This window comes from Pelodiscus sinensis, chromosome 1, assembly GCF_052426305.1.
Source record: "Pelodiscus sinensis isolate ZL-2025 chromosome 1, ASM5242630v1, whole genome shotgun sequence".
Taxonomy (NCBI): Eukaryota; Metazoa; Chordata; order Testudines; family Trionychidae; genus Pelodiscus; species Pelodiscus sinensis.
This window is the reverse complement of record NC_143052.1, coordinates 157,315,839-157,333,624: the sequence shown is the minus strand read 5'-3', so window position 1 is coordinate 157,333,624 and position 17,786 is coordinate 157,315,839. Positions and strand designations below refer to the sequence as shown.

The following is a 17,786-nucleotide window of genomic DNA, read 5'->3' as shown; positions in this document are numbered from 1 at the left end:
TGAAAAGCTTGGCTGAGTTATAAAATTACAGGTCATCATTACTGTAGGAACACTAAAGCTTTTAATTTAATTTTTTTTGCACTGATTACAGGGGGAAATAATAGAATTGATTCAAAAGCAAACAGATCCCTGTGTAACTGGAGACTCATGCATCTTAACATTAACTAATGCACTCAGCAGTTGTAGATAGTCCTAGCTAGCAGTGCCCATTCTAATAGCAACATAAGGGTAAAATAGTGTCATAGCGACAATAGGTGTTACAACTCCATTTAAGTCCCCCTAGCAGATAGTCACCAGGCTGTTATAATTAAATCTAATATTGGGCTTCCCATTTACTTTCCCAACAGCTGGGTCTGGGGTGAATCCAGTCACTGTCTCTAGCTCGGGCCTCTAGGACACGCTCCTGTGGTGCAGACTCCCTCCAGGGGACCCTGAAATCTAGCTGACCTCAACCCCAAGACCAGTGCTGGACCCTCTCAGCCTACCTCACCCCCGATGCACACTTTTCCTTGAAGCTCTTCCCTCACGAGCACTTGGGTTTATAGTTAAGGAATTTGGGGGGTTTATTGGATTTCTCCCCAAAATTCCCACAATTTTGAAAAAACAAACAAACACAGTTTACAAGTTCCAGAACTCCCTGGATTCAGCTCTTCCCTTTAGAGCCCCAGTCACAGACTGCAACTGAGACTGCCCTACTGCAGCAGCAGCAAGCCCTCACCTTCCCACTGCCTGCTCATTCCCCTGCCTGCTGCCCTCTCTGCCCTAGTGGTGTTGGGCATCTCTTACCCACTGACCATTTTCAGATTGTAAAACTTCCATGAAAATCAGTACAGTACAATGCCATTACATTAAAGACCACAAGCTATGAAAAGGAACTTCTTAACCACATATACTTTCCTCCAAGACAGCACAGGAGAGTTACAGATCTAGGCAAAATATATGCTTGAATACTATCACCTCCATCCCCAGAGTCCCCATCAAGCCTAAGACCCCTTGGGGTTGATTAGGGTTTTTGGGAAAAGGCATATCCCACCTTCCCCACTTGTACGGCTGTGTCCTCTGTTTCTCACAAAGGACCGGGCTCACTTACTCACAGAACAGGTCTCCTTTTTAAAGCATGCTGTTCTTCCATGCTCTAACCTCTCTGTGCTATTGTTAGGCAAGAGAGTTGTTTAAAAAGTTAGTGGTTCCACCAGTAATAACCCCATTGCTTCACCAGAGCTATTCAGTGGCTGATAGCCCTTCTTGCTCATCCCAGAGAGTCTGTTCACAACCTGTCAGGTCTCTGCTACCAAATGAAGTATCTAATTCACAATGACCGTTACCTCTGTGACAATTGACACAGGATTGTTCCTTAGACTGTCACAATGGAAGCACCTTTACATCCTGATTTGCTGAAACCAGCAGTCCATCAAGTATCCTGTCTCCATTAGTGGCCAGTATCATATGCAGGTGTAAAATGGATACTTTTTCAGTAAATCTCCTATAGTGGAATTTTTTCTTAATCCCAAGTAGTTAGAGGTTGGCATATACCATGGAACATGAGGGTTTAACATGCCTTACAAGTGATTTTCAGCTGATGTCCTTATCATGCATGTGAAAGCAAAGGCTCGCCTATCCCTGAAGTTTCTGTAGCATTTTACTAGGAAGTACTCAGACTTGGGGGCCTGGCTTAGAGCTGGATAATTCCCAAGTGGTATTATTAAATCTACTTTCACATAATCCTTGGCTTTCCATATCTCTGCTCCTTCTAGTTTTAACTATAACCTTTCTGCATACACTTTTTCTGCTTATCACTGCCTATACCACATAAGGATGCAAATGTTTGCTTCCACGAAGAGCCATGCAGATAGGGAAGAGGTGACTGAATCTTCCAAATGCTCAGGAAAAAATACTGTATAGAAGTGTTGGCAATCACACAAAACATGCATTTGGCAGCAGCCAATTACACCATTAGTCCCATCAGTGAAATCCAAAAGTTAGACAGGTCTCCTAGAATAACTGAATAGCCGCGTATCAATCAGTGTACTTTGCAGCACAGAACTTATTATACACACACGGTGCCCAGCCCTTAGTAGGGCTTCAGGGCACTATGATAGATAGATAGATACTTTAGCAAACCATTTCACTCAAACAACTGTCAAGACCTTTGAGTCTGAGAGCATTTGTAATACAAGAATTCTGCAATGTCGCAGGAATATGAGAGTTAAGTTGCACTCAGCAGTAATCTATTATAAAAATGTATCATCAAAATTTTCATGCAAATAGTAAAAAAAAAAACAAAAACCACAGATGCTTAGAACATTTGCACATCTCTTTAAGCTAAATCCTGAAAAGAAATAACTATTTTTACCTGAATAAAGGTGGCAAGATCTGGGTCTTACAAATTTCAACAAGGGAGAAAGAGTCATTCTGAGAGTTAGCTCTTGAAGTCAACACCCCCTCCATAGTTGCCCTGCCATGGAGCTGTTTCTCTATCTGCTCTGCAGTCCTCCTCTCATTCTAGGAACCACAGCATCCACTTCATGACTCAGCCCTCTAACCAAGTCTCCCAGAGTTCCCCCTTCTCAGGTACCTAAATCCCTCCTCCTAAACTGATCTAGGCAGTCTGCCCTTTGGCTGCCACACTGATTGGCTGATAGGGGTTCCAGTCTCTACTCCGAGTTCCAGTCAAGCAACCAATCTGAGCTTTCCTCTGCCAGCCCTCTCTGCTCTTTCCCTGGACCACTTCCTACCACTTCCCCTTCCCAAGGAATGACAGTTGACTTTCCCAGTGGCACCCTTAACTTCCAATTTCCTGTCTTTAGAGTCCAGGCCCAGCTCATTCCTTCTCAGGTGGACTTCTTCATTCAATTAGGGGATTACTTAGCAACCAGAGTCCCCTTAGCTGTGGCCTGTTGGGTAATTAGCCCCTTTGTTGTTCTGCCATCACCCTCTCAGGGCAAAGGGGTGGAGGTGAACATCCCATCACAGAGGTTTTATAATGTTTGCTAAAATATTCAATTAATTTGATTTAAAATCATGAAAAAATGGCAAAAAAATAAAAAAGGCAACAATTTTAATTTAAAAAAATACATAAAAAATTTCTTTCTAGTCATACTATGATACACAGCACCTTTTTAATTAAAATGCTCTCTTTACAATGGAGGATAAGCATCTCTGTCCTCATTTTATAAGTGGGGAAACAAACACAGAGCAGCTAAGCAATTTGCCCAAAGCCAAACAGTGTGTAATGAAGAGACCTCCAGGTTTCCAGCTTCTCAGGGCAAATCCCCAAGTGTATTTAGGCACCTAATTCCCATTGAAATGGTTCTGAACATCAATTCCCAAAACTCACAAACCAGAGTTCCCTGTAAGCTGTGGGTGCTTAGGTGGCCACCCCAGGAGAGATTCAACTGCAGCCCAGTTGATTAGAAGAGCACCCACAGTCAGCAGCATGTGTTTATATTGGTGGTGCACATCTTCACATGCTTTGGTGCACATAACAAAATGTATTCCACCCGTGGATTGAAAAAAATAAAGGGAACATTACTCACAACCTGAGTGTACTTCCTTTCCCATAGTAAAGGTGTGCATAACATTAAAACAATTCACACACTACACAGAGCTTTCTAGGATGAGAATGTATAATATACACTACCAAACTATAAATTTTAAAAGATTCCCTCCCCCGTTTCTTCCAGAAAAAACAAGCTCAGTTTTAATAAAACTCACATAAGGGGGAGTTTGGTTGATCCTTGAACTCAAAGAAAACCTTAATTCCGTGGCATCTCCCCCAGACATAAGCCAATAACACACAAGACAATCCACTGTAGGGCAGAGGGATAGCACAAGGCCAATGAACCATTTAAACCCATGAAAAGTAAAGATTAATAGGAATTGGGAAGGGGGCAAATCGGCTTTGTTTAGGTGACCTCTCTGAAGTGAATTTTACTCTAAAGCAGTGATGGGCAACATGTGCTCATAGGTAATCAGACTGTGGGCTGGGAGACATTTTGCTGACATTCATCATCCACAAGCACTATCTCCCCTCCCTGTGCCACTCCCTGTGGCTCCAGTTCTCTGATCCCAGCCAATGGAACAGCAAACAGTGAAGAACTATGCTTAACTGTATTAGAGTTACAGCACACCAAGGGATGCCCTTGAACTTAAGGCACAGGAGCAAGGATTTCCTGTATCTCATACCAATTAATCGTGTGACTTTGGGCAAATCCCTTCCCTTTGAGCTTCAACTTCCCCATGGCTGTGTCTAGACTGGCCAGTTTTTCCGGAAAATCAGCCGCTTTTCCGGAAAAACTTGCCAGCTGTCTACACTGGCCGCTTGAATTTCCGCAAAAGCACTGACTTCCTACTGTAAGAAATCAGTGCTTCTTGCGGAAATACTATTCTGCTCCCGTTCAGACAAAAGTCCCTTTTGCGCAAAGCTTTTGCACAAAAGTGCCAGTATAGACATTTCAGATTTGTTTTCCGCAAAAAAACCCCGATCGTGAAAATGGCGATTGGGGCTTTTTTGCGGAAAAGCGCGTCTAGATTGGCACGGACGCTTTTCCGCACAAAGTACTTTTGCGGAAAAGCGTCCGTGCCAATCTAGACACTCTGTTCCGAAAATGCTTTTATCAGAAAACTTTTCCGTTAAAAGCATTTCCGGAAAATCATGCCAATCTAGACGCATCCCATGTGTATAATAAGCCTAATAATGGGGACGAAGAAATGTGTTAAACTAATGAAGTATGTCTCAGGAGGTGCATGGAAGTCTTTAGTATTCCAAATGAAGATTTTTTTTCCCCTATCAATAATCACCTTTTTTCAAGTTAGTGAAACTTCTACAAAATCAAAATATGAAGTTACAAACACTTCAGAGTAAAAATTTATTGCAACTTCTTTTGCCTCTTATTGTCTGGTGACAAAGTCAGTGTAAATGCTACTTCCACACAAATATTTGCACTGCCAGTTTTAGGAAGAGGCACTTGTAAAGGAGGAAATGGTGTTCCATAGAAACTACGGAGTTTAGTGAATCAACCACCATGCTTGGAGTCAAGGTCCAGCTATGCCACAGGTTGACAAAGATTATTCTGCCTACATAGAGCTGTACAAATATTCACTTTACAAATGCAGGTTCAGTAAGATCCTTATTATACCAACTGTTTGTAATGCCCAGGGAGGTTGTAGAATCTCCATCTGTGGAGATATTTAAGAGTAGGTTAGATAAATGTCTATCAGGGATGGTCTAGACAATACTTGGTCCTGCCATGAGGACAGGGGACTGGACTCGATGACTTCTCGAGGTCCCTTCCAGTCCTCATATTCTATGATGTACCTAGGTTGCTTGCACCAGATCACACTAAGTCATTTCTGGACTAGAATCCATGTATGCTGAGTCCCTGTCTTATGCATAATAATAGGGCTTACACTTATACACACACACACACACACACACACACACTCTACTGGGTGTCAGGACAGTTGGCTACAACCTTGGTTCTGTCATTATCCCATTGTGTGATCACAAGCAAGACACTTCACCTCTCTGGGCCTTTTTCACCTTCTATCCTTCGACTATCCTATCTCTTCATATTATAAACTCTTCAGAGTAGTGATTATGTGCCTTTGCAGTGTCTGGCACCATGGGGTGCCAATTTCCTTAGGGACTCTAGATACTGATAATGAGAGCTATAATCATTCCATTATACTAGCAAAGAAAATGGGAACACAGAAGTTGAGTGGCTTATCTAGAATGACTTGAGTCTAACTGTTTAGAGAGCTGGGCTTATTTCTTTTCTAACTCTCCACAATGTGCCTCAAAAGAAACTTCACGGAGGTTGATGCAGTTACATGGCTAGAAAACCAGCCTAACTCAGAAGAGAGAATCCGCCACCGGCTTCCAGTCCTAATTTACCTGTATGGCCACGAGCAAGCCAGCTAACTGTTCTAATCCTCAACTTTTCCCACCTCTCAAATGCTCAAGATATTTGCAATCAAATCCTTGTGGCAAGCTTTATACGTATGCAAAGTATTACTTAGGCTAAACAGCAACAAAGATGAAATGGGGACTCACGTTTGAAGTTGCACACGCAAAAAAAACCAGGGATTTTGAGTTTTCAGAGTTTGTTACAAATAATTTTTTAGTTCCCCAAAACTGAATTAAAAGCAAAATGTGAGAGTTGCAAAATCATGTAAAATACTGGTGACAAAAATTTGCCTAAACACTGCCCACCTCTAATTATTGCATTTATTAAAATACTAAGGGATTTATCTGGTATTGCTCAGGTCCTGAATTGAAATATTTTTGTTTTTCTTCATTTAAATTATTGCTCTGGGTGAGGCTAGGGATGAGAGGTTCAGTACAGGCAGTCCCTGACTTACGCGGATCCGACTTATGTCGGATCCGCAGTTACGAACGGGGCTCGCCCCGGAGGACACGGACTGTGGGACCTCGCGGTCCTGCTGCCCGTGTACTCCGGGGCTTTCTCCGCGTCTCCCTGGTCTGCAGACCAGGAAGACACGGAGCAAAGCCGCGGAGGGGCTCGGGCAGCCCAGGCGCGGCTGGGCTGCCCCGCTGCCTGAGCCCCTCCGCGGCTTTGCAAAGCCTCGGGGAAGCCGGCAGCGGAGCAGCCCAGGCGTGCCTGGGCTGCCTCGCTGCCCGAGCCCCTCCACAGCTTTGCAAAGCCTCGGGGAAGCCGGCAGCGGGACAGCCGCTGCTGGCGTCCTCAGCGGCTTTGCTCCCCATCTCCCTGGTCTTCTGGTCTCCAGCAGACCAGGGAGACGGGGAGCAAAGCCGCGGAGGACCCAGGCGGCGGGACCACGGTGCGTCTCGGTCCGCCGCCCGCGTCTTCCTGGTCTGCTGGGGTGAAGGGGGCGCAGCTAGTACGCCCCCCCCCCCAGCAGACTAGGCTTTTCTCCAGGCGCCTGTGGCAGAGCATCTGGGGCGCTGCCGGTTGGTCGCGCAGCGCCGATCTGGGCGCTACTGGACCAACCCGGGTGCTGCCCTGCCCCAGGCATCCTGATTCAGCCGCTGCTTGTCAGTTTCAGCAGCGGCTGAATCAGGACACCTGGGGCAGAGCAGATGGGGTGCTGCTGGGTTGGTCCAGTAGCGCCAAGGAGCGGTGCTACTGGAGCAACCCAGCAGCACCCCAGCTGCTCTGCCCCAGGCGTCCCCAAGTCAGCTGCTGCTGAAACTGACCAGCGCCGACTACAGGAAGCCTGAGGCAGAGTTGCTCTGCCCCGGGCTTCCTGGAATCAGCTGCTGATCAGTTTCAGCAGCAGCTGACTTGGGGACGCTTGGGGTTCTTAAGTAGATTCTGTATGTAAGTCGGAACTGGCGGTCAGTTTCAGCAGCGGCTGAATCTGGACGCCAGTTCCAACTTACATACAGATTCAACTTAAGAACAAACCTACAGTCCTTATCTTGTACGTAACCCGGGGACTGCCTGTACACAGGCTGCTCCAGGGAGAGAGGACAACCCCAGCCCTCTCTCACCATAGCAGCATGGGGCTAGGTGAGAAGTGCTTGTCCATGGCTACTGCAGCATGCATAGCCAGAGGAGGGGTGCATGTCCCACAGTTGGGGGACAGACACACAAATACAGAAACAGACAAACTCTCTGAAATATATAGTAGATAGCTATTCCTTTTTCCACTCCTGCCCCTTGCAGGCCCAATAAGGTTATACAAAGGTTTTTTTGTAAGAAAAACGGTGCCGGTATTCTGGGGCAAACTTGTTGAGACAACCAAAAAAAAACTGCGCTGGAAGCCAAAATTCGGTTGTGGCCCCTTTAAGAGCCACAGTGCCACGCTGGAAGAGAAAATGCCACTTCAGAAGGAGTTCTTGAATAAACAGACTCAAAGACGACAGATGGACAGACAGAGAGACGCAAGCACAAACACTCTGAAATATAGAGAAAATTAAGGCCTTTCAGACTTCGCCTGCTATAGACATTTTTGGTGCCTTAACAGAATGTGCGATCTTATCTTCTGCACATGCCACCAAGGAAATTTATAAGAAAGTTAAGCAAAGGGCTTCAACCTTAGTCAGAATTTCCTTGCTTTGGTGAGCTTAAATCACAGCATTATTGTTATTCATAGTAGCTATTATGTAGTTTAAGAGGCTAAGGGCTCTAGCCTCTAAAAACAGGTCACTTGCACATAAAAACTTTCAAATCCAAAACTCGACAGACCAAATAATCTAATCTCCAGTTGTTCAAAATGTTAATACCACTCCATCATTTAATTTACTGCTTTTGTGTAAAACCCAGAAGCCAATAAAAAGATGTTCTTATGAATATAATGCACTCTCAAAGTTTAAGCCACGTGACAACAAAAGACTTTAGATAAATATATATTTATGGTACAGACGTACGACTTTGGCTTACTCATCAATAATAGATTAATATATTCATTTTATTTGTAAAAGGGCATTCGATATGGTTTCCTGTCTCAGCTCACTGGCTTCTATTTCTGTGATGCTTTAAAGTAAGATCCTTACCACAACTAATTACCCAGCTAATGCGTTAAAATGGTTTCTTTTCTTTAATTGTCCATTAACTAAGAAGGTTTATGTTAACTAACAATGAGTAGCTGGCCTGGGGATTTGGCTATAACTTGGCATCCTTATTCAGCAAACCTGCCTAACCATGCCTTGTTTTGATATCATGTGCCTTTAAGAGGCCCCTTTTGTCAGCATTTGAAAATTGTCATTACCAATATTCTAGAAGCATTTGTTTCCATGTGTGCTAATCACCTATTTTACTTTCAGATGCCCTTTGATCCTGCTGCTCTGTTCTCTGCTCAAATTAGCCCACACATTTTCCATATATTTCCAGATAGATTTATAAACCTTTTATTATATTCTTGCTCTGTCAGTAGGGTGCATAATGTTACACATACAACACAGAGTCTGATTAATGGGTTTATGCATCGCATTAATATTATCTTGCCTAGCTCCTGCTTCTATTCCATCACTCAGTCCTTTAATGTAAAATAATCTTACACACTCTATCACATTTTTCTCTGTGTTAATATTTTCTTGTTTTATCTTTTTTCTCCTATTTTGTATTTGATTTCCCTTTAAACTGATAAAGATACCTACATCCTCTTGGCTCATTTGAGCAGCATGTGAAACCATTTGCATAATATTTAGAACTGCAAATATCTGAAATGTAGTCACTAGGTCTAGACTACAGGGTTTTTTTGAAAAAAGTGGCTTTTTTTTCAAAAAAACTTCCCCCGTGTCTAGACTGCCACCGTGTTCTTTCAAAATTAAATCGAAAGAACACTTTTTTTTCAACCGCGGTAAACCTCATTTTACGAGGAAGAATGCCTTTTTTCGAAAGTGCTCTTTCGAAAAAAAAACAGGACTATGTAGCACTTTAAAGACTAACAAGATGGTTTAATAGGTGATGAGCTTTCGTGGGTCAGACCCACTTCCTCAGATCAAATAGTGGAAGAAAATTGTTACAACCATATATACCAAAGGATAAAATTTAAAAAATGAACACATATGAAAAGGACAAATCAAATTTCAGAACAGAAGGGGGATGGGGGGAGGTAAATGTCTGTGAGCTAATGATATTAGAGGTGATAATTGGAGAAGCTATCTTTGTAATGGGTAAGATAATTAGTGTCTTTATTCAAACTGGAGTGTAAAGTGTTGAATTTAAGCATGAATGACAGTTCAGAGGATTCTCTTTCAAGTGAAGTCTTAAAAGGCCTTTGAAGCAGGATGCGGGTAATCAAGTCGTTGAGACAATGCCCTTTCTGGTTGGTCCACATATTCACTCTGCTGATACCATTATTGGACCTACCCAAGTGAGTTATAAGATCAAGAACACATATTCCTATGCATACAGAAATATAATTTATGCTATCATGTGCCAAAAGTGTCCGTCTGCTATTTACATTGGACAAACGTCTCAGACACTTCGCCAAAGGATCAATGCCCACAAATCAGATATCAGACAGGATCACAAAGAAAAAACAGTTTCTTGCCATTTCAGCCAGAAAGAACATTGTCTCAATGACTTGATTACCTGCATCCTGCTTCAAAGGCCTTTTAAGACTTCACTTGAAAGAGAATCCTCTGAACTGTCATTCATGCTTAAATTCGACACTTCTATCACTATTCTTTCAAAAAAAAGGCGTTCTTGACTGCAAACAGTGCTTTTTTTGAAAAGAGAGCATCCAGACTGCCTGGGGGCTCTCTTTTGAAAAAGCGGCTCGCTTTTTCAAAAGAAGTGGTTGCAGTCTAGATGCTCTCTTTCGAAAGAGGCTTGTAGTCTAGACATAGCCTAGAGGTACATCTACACAGCAGCATTACTTCAGAATAACTAATGTTATTCCGAAATAACAAAGAACATGTCTACACTACAAGCCATTAATTTGAAATAATGGTGAGCTGGAGGGACTTCTTACTCTAACTCCTGTAATCCTCATTTTATGAGGAGTAAATGAAGTTGAAGGAAGAGTGTTCTTCCTTCGACTTCCTGCTGTGAAGACAGTGCTAAAAGCCAAATTAAGCTATTTTGACTTAAGCGATGTAGTTGACTTAAGCGACGTACCCAGATTTCAGGGTACTTTCAGCTGCAACCGGAGCAGGCAAGACAGAGCACCTGCCACCAATCTATGAATTGGTCATATGCTCTGCTGTCATCAGAGGCGCTGATGATGTGTGCTACTCTCTCTTTTCTTGGTTTGCTTATATATGGCCTCAGAGAATCCCCGGTGGAATCTGAATGAACAAACTCATCCATCCAACCTTCATCCAACTTAAGGAGTTATAACAATTATCCTCTATATTTGTGCAATCTGTAGCACTTTCGATTCAGTGCAATCAGTGGAGTTATTCTGGACTTTGCTAAGAGCGGAATATGTCCATTTCTTCTCTGAAATTTAAAATGTTAAGTGTTTTGAAGACCTGAATCTTCCTAATGGGAACAGTCAATTCCAATGTACAAACTTGAAAGTCTACTGGCTTACTTACCAGGCTCAAGCAGTTTTGACCAATAAAACTGACTCTTTATACATGACCTCACAATAAGTCCGTGTCTAGACTATATCCCTTTTGCAATAAAGGGATGTAAATTAGGCACATCAATATTGCAAATGAAGCTCCCGTGCTTCATTTGCATAATGGCAGCTGCCGCTTTTTTCCGAAACAGAGCTTTTTTTTAAAAAAAAAAAATGGCAGTTTAGACAGGAATCTTTTGAAAATAAAACCCATTTTTGAAAGATCCTGTACTCCTCAAAAAATGATGTTTACAGGATCTTTTGAAAAGGTTTTATTTTCGAAAGATTCCCGTCTAAACTGCCATTTTTTTTCGAAAAAGCCCTGCTCCGTAAAAAAGTGGCAGTTGCCATTATGCAAATGAAGTGCGGGATCTTTAAATCCTGGCTTCATTTGCAATATCGATGTGCCTAATTTACATGCCTTTATCGAAAAAAGGATGTAGTCTAGACAGCCTAATTGTGCACTTCTGTTGCAAGCAACAAGACAGGCACCAGCTGTTGTGCAAATTAACTCTGTCAATGCTGTTCCAACATCATACCTACTGCGCTGCCATCATCAATTAACTTCCATTTGAAATCAAGAGAACATAAGGCTGCCATCAGGAGCAATGCTGGTCTGCTCTACTGGGATGCACCTTGAACAAATAGCACCAGTCAATTCAATCTTGTTAGTTCACTACTAAATTCAGAGCTACAATGAGGTTGGTACAAAGAAAAGGCAAAAATGAAGCTGACCCATGTTGCATTGTGTTTCCTAATAAAGTCTAACAGACGCAATGGGTGAGAAGGACGGATAGGAAGGGCTGGGCATCAAGTTGTCCTGATGGGAAAAGGACACAATCATCAGGAACAAAATAGTTACTATCAAATGTATAAGAAAGTGTTTAAAAGAAGACAATGTGAGTGTGTGTGTGTATCCACTTCACGGTTTCAAAGAGAAGCTTCGACTCCCCTCTGCTTTTTACTGGCTCCCATAATGCTCCTCAGGTTACATGGCAATACAGGTAGTTCTAGAGCAGTTGAATGCAATGCTTTTACTTGAACTATACCTACATGGGCAATGCAACCTGTTACATTCTACCAGCAGAGCTTTCTGGTTCATTTTTTGAGTTATTGAGCACAGAGCACCTTGTTAAAACTATATTACCATTCAACATAGTTGTCTTTATTGCTAGCATCTTGCCTCCCAAACTACCTTCCTCACTCCCACACAAATGTTTCAGAGGGTGGGTAGGACTTTGTGGGGTCAGATGAGAACCTTCAAGGCAAATGAGCTCTCTGGGATCTCTTAGGCTATGTCTAGACTGCAAGCCTCTTTCGAAAGAGGCTCTTTCGAAAGATACTTTCGAAAGAGCCTCTTTCGAAAGAGAGCATCTAGACTGCACGTGGAATTTCGAAAAAGCAAGCCGCTTTTTCGAAAGAAAGCACCCAGTGAGTCTGGATGCTCTCTTTCTAAAAAGCCTGTTTGCTTTCAAGATCGCCTTCTTTCGAAAGAGCACTTTCGAAAGAAGGCGTTCTTCCTCGTGGAATTAGGTTTACCACCGTCGAAAGAAAAGCCGCATTCTTTCGATTTAATTTCGAAAGAATGCAGCTGCAGTCTAGACGCAGGTGAAGTTTTTTCGGAAAAAGGCTACTTTTCCCGAAAAAACCCCCTGAGTCTGGCTGGACACAGCCTTAGAGAGAAAACCTAACAAAACCTGTAACCTGTGAGCTAGTTGCAGTTTTTCCACACTTTTCACTATTAATGGTTATAAATCTGAACTGAAGTCAGACAGTGCAAGGTCAGTGTTCAGTTCCTGGGAATAATTTAGTAGCAAACAATTTTGCACCTTGGATAGATTACACTTGAATTTTCACCTATGATAAATGGATCAGGAGGTTCACAAATCTCTGGGCTAGCTAAGATGTGTATTTTCCAGGTAGATGTCTGCCAACAGCAAACCAATGTCTGCATTGATGTCTCAGAAGAGGATGCTATAATTCCCCAGGCTAGTCACTGTTGTCTGCATGGTACTCTGTTTCCAGAACTAAGATCTATCTCCAACAGTGTAGCTATTGATTTATGGTTTAAACCTAGCTTCTACAAGCAGCCACTCTAGCACAGGAGCTCCTTAATGCCAAGTGGGAGAGGGCCCACCATGCTGTTTCTCATATCAGACCTGACATACTCCCAATACACTGTGGTTGTTTTTGTTCTTAGCATATGTGCAATGTGCTGGAGGTGGCAGGTTACCAAGATTCATCACCAAATTGGATCTGCTAGTTGGATGATTGGCTTCCCTGGCTAGGGCAGGTACAGACAGGAAGCACAACATGAACACTGATCCCTGCATTTAACAGGTGTCATGTAAAATATCATACATAAACTGGTGACACACTGGTCCCAAAAATCACTGCATGATGTATGTACAGGTTATGTACAAAGAGGGTATGTCTACACTACCCCGCTAGTTTGAACTAGCGGGGGTAATGTAGTCATCCGCAGTTGCAAATGAAGCCCGGGATTTGAATTTCCCGGGCTTCATTTGCATGAAGCCGGCCGGCGCCATTTTTAAATGCCGGCTAGTTCGGACTCCGTGCCGCGCGGCTACACGCGGCACGGACTAGCTAGTTCGGATTAGGCTTCTAATCCGACCTAGCTGTACACCTCCTGGAACACTTTTTGTGGAAAAGCGTCCATGCCAATCTAGACACGGTTTTGCGCAAGAAAGCCCCGATTGCCATTTTCGCCATCGAGGCTTTTTTGCGCAAAACAATACTGTGTTGTCTACACTGGCCCTCTTGCGCAAAAGCATTTGCGCAAGAGGGTTTTTTCCCGAACGGGAGCAGGATAGCATTTCCGCAAGAACACTGACAATCTTACATGAGATCATCAGTGTTCTTGAAGAAATTCAAGTGGCCAGTGTAGATAGCTGGCAAGTTTTTCCGCAAAAGCATTTGCTTTTGCAGAAAAACTTGCCAGGAGATAGAGTCTCCACATTAGGAATAATGTAAGGGAGCAAAGAAGACATTTTTAAGTATCCATCACTTAGCAGCACCCTTCAATTCTGTAAATGTTGTATCCCCCAGCCTAGAGAACCAGAGATACAAGTAACTGGATGCAAGAAAACTGCTCTGGCAAAGATTGTAATTCACAAAAGATTAAGTTTTAGTCACCATATACCAGGTTTTATTTTGTTTAGTTTGTAAGCATACCTGCCTCTCTTTCTCTTGTGTAGCATCATATGAATTTCTGTTCTTTACTAATAGACTTATTCCTGGTTTTCTCAAAACTGTGTCAGTGTTGTGTGTTCAGGTGAAGAGTACATCTCCATCTAATCTAACTAACTGACCTAATTGGGCTCTTTGAAGGCAGCAAACCATATAATTTCTGGGAGTGCCCATTGAGAGGCACTGGACACTGCAGGAAGTCCTCTGTGGGAACCCAAGAACTGGGGTACCTATGATGCAAGGTTTAGACTGGCAGAGTTTTTAATAGTTTGCTGGCAAGGAACACAGAGACATGTGACACACAACTTAGAATTAAGTACAACTCTCACTCTTGCCAAGGAAGTGGGGCAACACATTGGCTCACAATTCTGGGTTAATTGAGCAAGATATCACCACCCCCCAAATATCCAATCTCAAACTCAGCTGGCCTAGTAATCAAAAGTCTTGTTGTTCAAGGTTTTATTACTGTTTTTAAATGATCTCAGTAATTCACTTTGTCACTCTATAAAAGTCAGCAACAAATATAGCCATAACCTATGGCAAAGTGTTTTTCTGATGCCCAGTATTACTCATTCACAGCAGGGAGAGAGGTTTTCCTGCTTTTAAAAAAAAATCAAAACGAACAAAGCAGGATCATTTTCACTGCATCTGAACAGCCAATGTTTCACGAGGGTCCCTGAACAAGAACAAAATGAAATTGCAAAGGAGAAACCACATAGCAAAGCCATACTTTTGTTTTATGTACAGCTGATTATGATCTTTCCCTCATCACAACTGCAGGTCTACAACTTTCCTGCTGATGATGTTTGAGGAGGACATATTCTTTACACATTTTCCCTAGCAAAACCATTTCTGCTTCAATTTTTTGGCTGCTCTCTAGGGCTACGTCTATACTAGCATGATCTTGCACAAATACTCTTTAACACAAGAGTACTTGCATTAAAGTATTTGTGCAAGAAAGCGTCTACACTGGCATGTGCCTTTGCACAAGAGATGTGCTTTTGCGCAAGAGCATCCATGCCAGTGTAGACGCTCTCTTGCGCAAGAAAGCTCCGATGGCCATTTTAGCCATCGGGCTTTCTTGAGTAAGAAATTCATGTTGCCTGTCTACACTGGACTCTTGCGCAAGAACAGTTGCGCAAGAGGGCTTATTCCTGAGTGGAAGCGTCATAGTTCTTGTGCACGAAGCACTGATTTCACACATTAGAATGTCAGTGATCTTGCGCAAGAACTCCCCGCCGGTGTAGACAGGCAGCATGTTTTTGCGCAAAAGTGGCCGCTTTGGCACAAGATCGTGCCAATGTAGACACAGCCTTGGTCAGTGCTAGTTACCCTAAGTAAAGTATGTTAGAATAACTATGGTAAAACAAGGAAGGGAATAGCTGTGATTTTCTACCTACACCAGCCTATGTTTTGAGGATGCCCTATTTCTTGATGACTTTGCAAAAAATTGCTGGCAACTTCAACTACAGAGAAGTATCATGCCCTTGCTGCTAGAATCCATGGAAATTTCTGTGTATTTATCTACAGCCCTATATGGTCTCCCCACTGTAGTATAGAAAAACAAGTTGGATGACCAAAGGTATGTAGCTTTTTTGCCAGAGATTAGTGTTATACTTTTTCTTGCACGGATTATCCATGCTGTTGTCACCGGTTTGATTACTTTCATATATCTTGTGTGGTTCCATACTCGAAGAACATTCCACGGTTGTGGCTGACGCAGAACAAGCTTTCTTTTTGGAGGCACTAGCTACACTAGTGCATTACCTCAGAGCTCCAAAGACTTCATTAGCTTTCTTTGCTTTTCTGCACAGAATTCAGAGAGTACACATTGATTCAATAAGCCCTTTGATACCTGCAGTCTAGCTATGCCAAAAGCCATCTCTGTCCTTGTGTTCCACCATGACAGTTAAAGTTGAAACATTCAAATTAGTCAGTCATCAGATTTAAGGATCTTGAGGAAGCAAGTAAAGATCTTAATGGAGGATCTTGCTTCTAAAATCCTTTTTCTAGACATGAAGCTCTTGAACTTCAGGTCCTGACAAAGCTTTTCGGCCACCATGAGCCAATGCCCAGCAAAGGTGTAGTTTAGTTATGCTGACCACGATCTTGATGCTGTCATCTTTTACATTTTTCAATGTGTGGCAGACCAATAAATTCAAGTATAAACACAAAACAAATACTACATGTCTAGGGAATAATACCATGCTTGTTTGAATTTTTAAGAAACAATGATGTTCTGTGTCAGTGAATTAATTTGCTAATTCATAATCTCTTGTGGCTCAAGAGTAGCCGGTATTAAGCACATTCTATTAACTAAATTAGTAATTAATATTGCTTATGCTGAATACAAGTCTTCTGAGTTTGAAGTGTTTTGATTTACTCTGAAATGGCTTGGCACACCTCTTACTTTTGCACATTTGTAAAATAGACACATTATGGTCTTAGTTTAAATATTTGATTATTTCATTGGAAATAACACTGTGGGTGCCATACAGAGTTTGAGTATTGTTCATTTATGTCAATTTTGTGTTTCAATAAAGCTTACCAGTGTAGCCATTGCTTATAACGTCATGTAAACATATTTGGTCATCTATAACTGCTATGTTTATGAGAATACTGTGTAAAAGGCAACATATGCATCCATTCGCACATATACAGACCAGTCCTGCTGATTATTGTTATACTTACAAGCCTGTGGCTCAGACCAATCTAATAGCCAATTACATTAGGCCCAAATAAGGCAGCCAGGTTCCGTTGGTGGAGATTCCAGTGCTCTGAGTCTGCTGCTTGGTAGGATGAACCCAGAGAACGGTTGCAAAGCTGCCCATTCTCATAGTCCTCCACTCCCCTGGGCTCCTTCCTACACTTCCTATTTGGGGGTACCTGGGTTCCAGGGGTTGTCATTGACATCCTTGGGTCAGATATTGAGTGGCAACCCCAATAGAACCTCAGTATCCCCAGTATCTGGCAGCTCCAGCATTCCCTCTGGGTTTCTGGCAGCTGCCTTTGTCAGGTCCAGAAGCCAGCAGTGTGGGAGAGCAGACATCCTGCCCTCACTTATCCCCTTGCTGCATGGGGAGAGCGGGGCCCAAATGGCTGCTTGAGCTGCTTGCTCCCCTGTGGCAGGCCAGCTGAGCAGCGCAGAAGTCAGCCGAGCACCATGGCAGGAGGGGATGGGGGCCGGGCAGTGACGTACACGGCCAGGGGGCAGGGCCTGGCTGTGTATGTCACCACCCCGCCCCCCTTCATATTGCCCTTCGCCTCCTGCCATGGTGCTTGGCTGACTTCTGTGCCACCCAGCCGGGCCACCATGGGGGAGCCCAAACAGCCGCTTGCTCTGTTTGCTCCCCTGCAAAAGCCTGGCTGAGTGGTGCAGAAGTCAGCCGAGCGCCATGGGGGGATGTGAAGGGGGACGGGGAAGTGACGTACACGGCCGGGGGGGGGGGCCTGGATGATCGTGCATTCCCAACAGAGACAGAGGAGAGCAAAGAGAGAGTTAGAGGCAGGAGGGGGAGAAGAGAAAGAGAGAGATGGAGAGAGAAGCAGAAGGCGGAGGAGAGCTGAGGGGGGGG

General features: G+C 43.3%; 1 long non-coding RNA gene across 2 annotated transcripts in view; it reads right to left on the bottom strand.

Moving 5' to 3' along the window:
* LOC102453810 (uncharacterized) overlaps positions 1–2,733 on the bottom strand; it is a 101,882-nt gene extending 99,149 nt beyond the window's left edge. For both annotated transcript variants that reach the window (XR_012901142.2, XR_012901143.2), the window contains exon 1: positions 2,354–2,733. This is a non-coding gene — a long non-coding RNA (uncharacterized LOC102453810). The remainder of the gene's footprint in view (positions 1–2,353) is intronic.
* Between the last annotated feature and the right edge of the window lie 15,053 nt (positions 2,734–17,786).